Here is a 7,678-nt window from a genome sequence, read left to right as displayed (position 1 = left end):
GTGTTGCGGGAGGTCTTTCCGCCCCTCCAACCAATAGCTGCTGTGATACCAGCCCATTGGGGCGTGGTCTCACTCCCTTTAAAAAAGCGGCTATTTCCTCTGCTCGCTCTCTTCTCTTACGGCTCCGCTGGAGACGAGACTCCCTTCCTGGTTGTGCAGATGGCTGTTGTCTGGGATTGTGATCTGTAAGTTTTTCCCCTTTAAATAAATAACACCCTATTAATCATAACTCCAAACTGGTGTTGCCTTGTTCGTGACTTACGCCTTCACTAAATTTTAAATTTTTGACCAATTTTGAACACTCAGAGGTTAAAAAATGATTTGTAGATTATAACCTATTTTTGTTGGTCAATCTTTTGTATATTTTTCTTACCAAATACTTGTGTGTACATTTTTGTTTATAAATCTTCAAAAGCAACGGAGACAAATTTTTGAGAAGACAAAATTCAATCACAGCATTTGCTTGAATTTTCACTAGAAGAACAATACAAACTTTTCTTTATCTCAGTTGAGAGCAAAAGATAATATTAGGCATAGGGGCAGAATATTGCACCATATGTGAGTAAGTGGTCAAAAGGCACAGGTAAATGTGTTAACATGAAAAATTAATGTATATTAATGAATATAATAAACTGCTCTTTGTTTTATAAGAACATGCTTAAAATGATCGTCAGATATCTGTCCCCTGAAACACTTGACAAGCTCTTAGCAGATCAAGAACAAGCAACAGTCACATTCCTCATACCTTTGACCTATATTTTATTCATCTTTTCAGATTCTGAGTACTTATCCATGATGATTAAGACATCTCATTATCTTAAGTATGACAGACCCCAAAAAAGGAAGTTGTAGGAAATCAAGTGAGAATTATAACTTTCTAAGATTTATTATAACCAATAGTCACATGAATGCAAATTGCCTACTATCCGGCACTCCCACTGATATTCTTTGCCACACAGCAAGAAACCAAAGAGCTCTAATAGCCAATTGATATTAATAATTAATTCAAACATTGCTCTATGCCTGGCCTTTATCCTGTGATTGGCAGGTGAGCCTGGAGTTTATTGAAATGGACCACAGACAATTAGGAAATGTCACTCTGGTGCACATTCCACTGCTCACACACCCCTTTAATAAAACTCTTTTAATACCTCTAGTACCTGAAGTCTACGTAAATTATGCAAAGCCTCAAGTCCTATTTTTGAAGAAGAGAGGTGCAATAATGTATCAAGAGGTATTCAGCTCCTTTTAACTGCCAGCACCAAAACCATTAGTGTGAGTTTGAAAATGGAAGTAGGAAAGCGAGGCTGCAGTCCATTTCTAGAGCGGAATCATTAAGATTTAAAGAGCTTGGAACAGGAGTGGTGTACTGCGCTTTCCTTTTATTCTCAGTGACTCAAGCTTTAAAATTACCTCAAGTAAAGTGATTTCGTTCACCTCAGACATTTGCAAGACCTGATGAGACTTGTATACTCAGAAAAGGAAAGTTCACTTTCTCCAGAAAGTAAACTATAATGATAAAAATGAATAAAATATAGCTATGTGAAATTGCTCTGTATATAAGGCTATAATGCTTAATATATTTAAAATTTCAAGTTACATTTCTATTAATTAATTAATTAATTAATTTCACGTGCATGTGTGAGTGTGTGTGTGTGCGTGTGTGTACGTGCGTGTGTGTGTTTGCTCATATCTGTGCTGTGGCAACCCTATGAAAGTCACCGGACATGTTACTGGGATCAGTGCTCCCCTTTTACCATGTGGCACCCCCAGATTGACCTCAGGTCATCAGGCACCTTTAACAGTTGAACCATAATGGTTTTTTTTCTTAAATAGCTTACTATTTAAGTTAAAAATAATGAATTGTTTTATATTTGTAAGGCACTGAATTGTTGCATTCAATAAATCAGAACACATATCAAATTTTTATATGTCTTGTTGCTGAGAAGAAAACTCAGGTTACAATAAATAACTCATGCAAGCGTCAAAATAATCATTTCGGGAACAATTCTCTCCCTTATCGTTGCTTATCTTTATTGATTCATTCTGGGAAGGGTATCATGATAACTCACATAATACCACATAAAAAAGGAATGCTAGAGGAAGATCAGATGTGAAAATCTGGCCAAAAATAGCATGATGTCATACATATTTCATGATTTTACATGATTTAGATTGCAGTTGCACTCAGATAGATTTCATTTGTTCTGTAATCTTTATAGGGTGTTGACTAGTGATTTTGATTATATAATTGAAGCTGGAAAACTACTTGTATTATTATATACCACAGTTATAAAAATAGCAAAATATTTACTATAAAACCATACAAATTTAGGCAAAATATATATATAGTGATTGGACAAACACAGGGTTTCCCAGTTGTCCTTCGGGTGTCAAACATCCTAGGACAGTTCATTTGGATGAAGGTCAGTTACTCTACATCATCTGGACAGAAATCTGTGCTATTCTTAGTTGCTATATCCAGCTGCATTACTGAGAGCAGGCTCTGTCCTTACACATTATAGATGGATAGCTTCAGATAAGAAAAAGCCATCTTGGTGAACGGTGGGTAGAATTTTGATGTTTCTGTCTCACGGGTGATAGGGTTATCATTCACATCTCCAGGTGATTTGAGAAGATGGCTGTCTGGAGCAATAGATAAAGACTCATTGGACTGTTACAGAGGAAAAGAAATTCAAGGGAGGCACAGGAATTTGTTATTAGGAAGCAAGAATCCTGACTCTCACGGGAAGAGGATAAAAGGAAAGAAAATGTGTGAAAATCCCCATGCCTTTTCTTTATGAGAGTGTATTCTCCGTTGGCTTATTTGAAATAGCTTAGAAGATTAGTGCTGTATTAAACTTCTTGGCACTTTTTTTAATCAAGCAGAGTGGTGATATTTTTGGACTAAGCTAGCACAGTTCCAAAGACAGTATTAGTCATAATTACATAATATAGGTAATCTGCTCTTCCATGGACTAGAGTATGTGACAATTGTGAGGGTTTATTTTAAATTGCGATGAATCCTTCCTTGTTCAATTTAATTTTATTTGCTTAATTATTTAAACTAAACCAATGACTATGGTGAATTTGTAAATTTCATAGGTAACACAGGTAATAGTGAATTTTATCTTTTCTTTTTACTAAGTATATTCCAAAATATCAAGACAGGAGTTTAGTGAATAAATAAAACATTTAAAGTGTGTTAAGATTCATAATGACAAGGAAATCTCTAGAAATGTAATGGAATGAAAATTTATAAAGTTTGAATCAGCACAATTGGGGACTTGCCTAGGGATAGTTAATAATAAAATATGTTTAATATTTCCTTGAGTAAGCATACTCATCTTTTACAGTGAATAAAAAAAGAAGTACAGGAATGATTAACATGTTAATATCCATTTAGAAGGCTGACGTATCAGATCTTTATGATATTTATTTAACCCTCCCAACTTGCATGATTTTTTTTCTTTCAAATCACTACTAAAGTATGTAGCAGAACAATGTTTATAGGCCTGACTTTGAAGGCAGATGGACTTTGATTACAATGGACTATAAATTCAAGGGACCATACACAACTGTAACCATTTTGCTTTCAACATTTCTACCTCTGAAATGTTTTCTCTTGAGACTGTTTTGCTTTGAATTTTTGTCTCTCTATCTCTGTGTTCCTCTGTCTCTTTCTCCTCTCTCTCTCTCTCTCTCTCTCTCTCTCTCTCTCTCTCTCTCTCTCTCTCTCTGTGAATGCTTCTGACTCAAAGTGTGGAGTTTAGAAAACAACTTTCAGAAGTCTCTTGTCTTCTTCCTTGTGGTGGCAGGGGCCTCTTGTTTCTACTGCTCTTCATAATCCAGTCAATCTACCATTAGTCTTCTGGCGATATCCCTATCTGTCTCCCATTTATTCCTAGGAACTCCAGGATTTCTAATGTGCATTGATGCAGCCATTTTTTTTTTTATGTTGGATCAAGGGATCATATTGTGGGGAGAGGGCAGATCATTAGGCATGTAGATCTAACTAGACCTTAAATTTATCTGAACTGCTGAATAATATCTCACTTTAATATGCTGGCAGATGTTAATCCCTTAGTTTCAGGTATGTACTATGACATAGCTATTTCAAAATCTTGAAACATTACTAAGCAGTCTTTTAATTATTCTTTTCTTTTAATAATTTGCATGTTTGTCCTAGTCGAACTGAACCAAAAATAAATCTATAAAAAAGTTGAGATATTGGCTCATATTTTGTTGAGTGACACACTACCTTTTTCATATCAAAGTATTTGCTATGTCTTTTATATTAGCAGTGGATTTCTTTAAGGAATGTAAATCTTTGCGTAGTTGCAACTGCCAAACATTCTATGTTCACTTATGTAGATTGTGGTCAAAGAACAGTATGGTTTTCCCCAATAAGTCAATCATTAATATCCATTAATAGTGAATGATCATTTAGTTTATAAGAGTCAAGGGAAAATTATATAAAAATAAACTGCAATATTGAACTAAAATAATATTTTCTTATATTCATTGCTATTACTAATTTTTGAGAATATAATGATAATCATATCTATATTTTTAACTTCCTTATATAACAACTATCATTTCTTAATAGCACTAAAATTTCTTAAGATTATACTACCTAATCCAAGGATACTGACCCATGCCAGTAGTCCCAGAAAGTGATCATATACTCAGGGTAAGCTTAGACTACATCATGGATTCATGTCTCAATAACATTAAAAATTATTTAATAGATAAATATAAAATAATTCACCTATTCAAAGATTTTTTTTCATATTTGAAAATAAACATTTAACCTGAAAAAGATAAAATATATTGTTTTTAACATAAACTCTCTCTTAAGGCTTCAAGAATTTGAACTCTTTGTTCCAAACTGGTAGTACTTAATGGGGAAACTGTGAGAATTTTAAGGGTTGAGGAGAAGTGATTTTTCTGTTAGCTTGGTGGCTATATGTGAATCTACTCATATTTTAATTACTATCTGCTGCCCCCTGGTCCCTCAGTCAGTACTCCCCAGGCCACTCTGGCTACAGCTTGGCAGAGCTTCTGATCCTGAGACCTTCGCTCTGCCATGGCTAAAATATGTGGGTTTAAATTAAGTCTCTATCATTTCTATTTATCAATAAGGCTCAGAAGTTAAAGTCTGTGATGAAAAACCTCTAGCTCTGAGAGACTAAGTAACAAAAAGCCAACAATGCTTTTTAGGCAGAGGCATTGTAAGAGCACATCTCTTCCCTCATTCCAGAACCACAAGAGTTCAAATTATAGTCCCCACCCTTTTCTTCCTGTGCATCTTCTTCATCCAAATTGTTGTCTTCTCTATGGTCAATTCCAGTCAACAAGCCACGGGATCTGGCTCCTGAGTCAATGTATAACTTTACTGTGAAGACTCAGGATTATTAGAATGTGACTAGAATATCCCACAACATTTTCCCATTTTTTATCTAAATAAAAAGCAATGGTTTTAAACCTAACAGAGTAAAACTATACACAATAAGAACAATTATCAGGTAAGATATGCAATCAATTTGCTTTTGGAAATTTCAGATAAAATACTATATTACCTTAATAAATATAAAGTTTCATACCTAAAGTGTTTTCCATCTTAAATTGTATTACCATCCAAAAAAATTCTTTTAAAAACTTAAAGCATCTTAAATTAGATACTGATTTGGGAACTGATATGCATTATATACAGAGGATGATTTCTATTTTGATTACTTGTTTTAGTAAGATAAGTAACAAGATTAATTTTGAATCATCTGGAATACATTCAGCAGTTTCAATAAGTAAAACACTTCTTACTGTATCTTAAGAACAGTAACTATATTAAGAGGTTCTGGAAAATGTAATAAGACCATGAGAGTAGCATATAATTTTGATTACTGAACTAAATCATATGTGTTTACAGTCATTAAATTAATTTTCCTTACTTGTACCCTGCCAATCCTGATCTCTTTGCATCACTATAGAATGTAGGGGCTTCAGAGATTGATATTTTCTTTAATAAATGAGTTAAAATCCAATTTGTTCTTTTAAAACTCAAACTTTTTGCTTTAAAGTTAACTGTTGCTAGCATCTCACAAAAAATTATTGTGAGCTCTTTACTAATATTTAATGCCCATAATGAGACAGTTTCAGAATTAGTAAAAGGTACCACAATTCAGAGGGTCTCATTCCTGCTAATTGAGGTAGTCCCAGCACTTTCCTTTCTGAATAAATTCAAAAATCTTTTCTACATGGATCTTTAATTTCCCATTCTGTTTGTATGGTTAAAAAAATCCATTCTCTGTGATTATTTTCTCTCAGCATGAAAAATTCATGTAGCAGAATGAGGAGAAGGTAAAATAATCAGAATACAATCAAGGTCTGGATATATGTGTTCCACATTTGCATTCTGTAATTTCTTTTCTACCAGAGCCAATTCTCTCTGAGCCACAGGTGATAATTTTCTTGGACTATTTGTCCCCATCACCTTGTAAGGTTTGAAATAAATCACTTAGTTCTTGAATTGTTAATCTAACTGTGGGCCATAGCTACTTAATTTCTTCTAGATATTTTTGAAAATTATTAAGAGCAATTGATCTCTCCTGGTTTGTACTTTCTGTGGTTATTTTTCTGTAGACCTATCTTATATACTAAATAATTAATAGAATCCCCTCTTTTGAAGCCGGGCGATGGTGGCGCACGCCTTTAATCCCAGCACTCGGGAGGCAGAGGCAGGTGGATCTCTGTGAGTTCGAGACCAGCCTGGTCTACAGAGCTAGTTCCAGGACAGGCTCCAAAGCCACAGAGAAACCCTGTTTTGAAAAACCAAAAAAAAAAAAAAGAATCCCCTCTTTTGGATTTTGTCATCTCAAACAAGGCAAAATTCTATATACTTCATTAAACTTTTTTTTTCTTCAAAAATATCTATAATGAATCAGCCAATAATTTATCATCAAGTTAGTGGTAAATTATATATTGAGTAAACTGTTTAAAAAATAGTTCTAGTGAACACTGTAGAAAATACTGACCTAAGATGAGGCTGGTTAATGTTCCCTCTGGTAGCATTTTCCAGTGGTACATTTTAACATGCTTGGGATTATTATAATTGGGCACTGAGAAAGAAATGTTCCTCTATCATTTTCTTGCAAAGGTATAGTAAAAAATAGTTTTTTTTTTAAATCAATCGCTATAATACACCATCCCTTGGGTATAATAAAAAAAGCAAGGGAATTCCAAATTGTAAAGAGTCCATTGGATGTATATCCCTATTTATGATCCTGAAATCTGCTAACATTGTCCATTTCCATTTTTATTTTTAATGACAAACATAGGAGAATTTGATAGACTGTTTGATTCTTTAATATGTTGAACATTTAGCTGCTCCGGAGCAAGATACTCTAGTTTCTATAATTTTTTATTGTCAAAGGCTGTTTTACAACTCTTATAGATTTGTCAGTTAACTATTTTAAAGCTAGGACTGTTGGTACCTTTAAAAGACCAATAGCTCTTGTGTCCTGCTTATCTACAACTTGAGCAGTCAATGACTACACTTGAAAATACCTCTTAATGTTTCTTCCAAAAGCATTCTTTATTTTATGATTTTTTCTGAGATTTATTAATCTTTGTTTTCCTCTGCTTCATCAAAACTTGTCCCTGTAAATTCATTGCTATA

This window comes from Alexandromys fortis, unplaced genomic scaffold (assembly GCF_014885135.2).
Source record: "Alexandromys fortis isolate MF-2015 unplaced genomic scaffold, M_Fortis_MF-2015_v1.1 scaffold_113, whole genome shotgun sequence".
Lineage (NCBI taxonomy): Eukaryota > Metazoa > Chordata > Mammalia > Rodentia > Cricetidae > Alexandromys > Alexandromys fortis.
The sequence above is the reverse complement of the archived record's forward strand: the minus strand, read 5'-3'. Positions refer to the sequence as shown.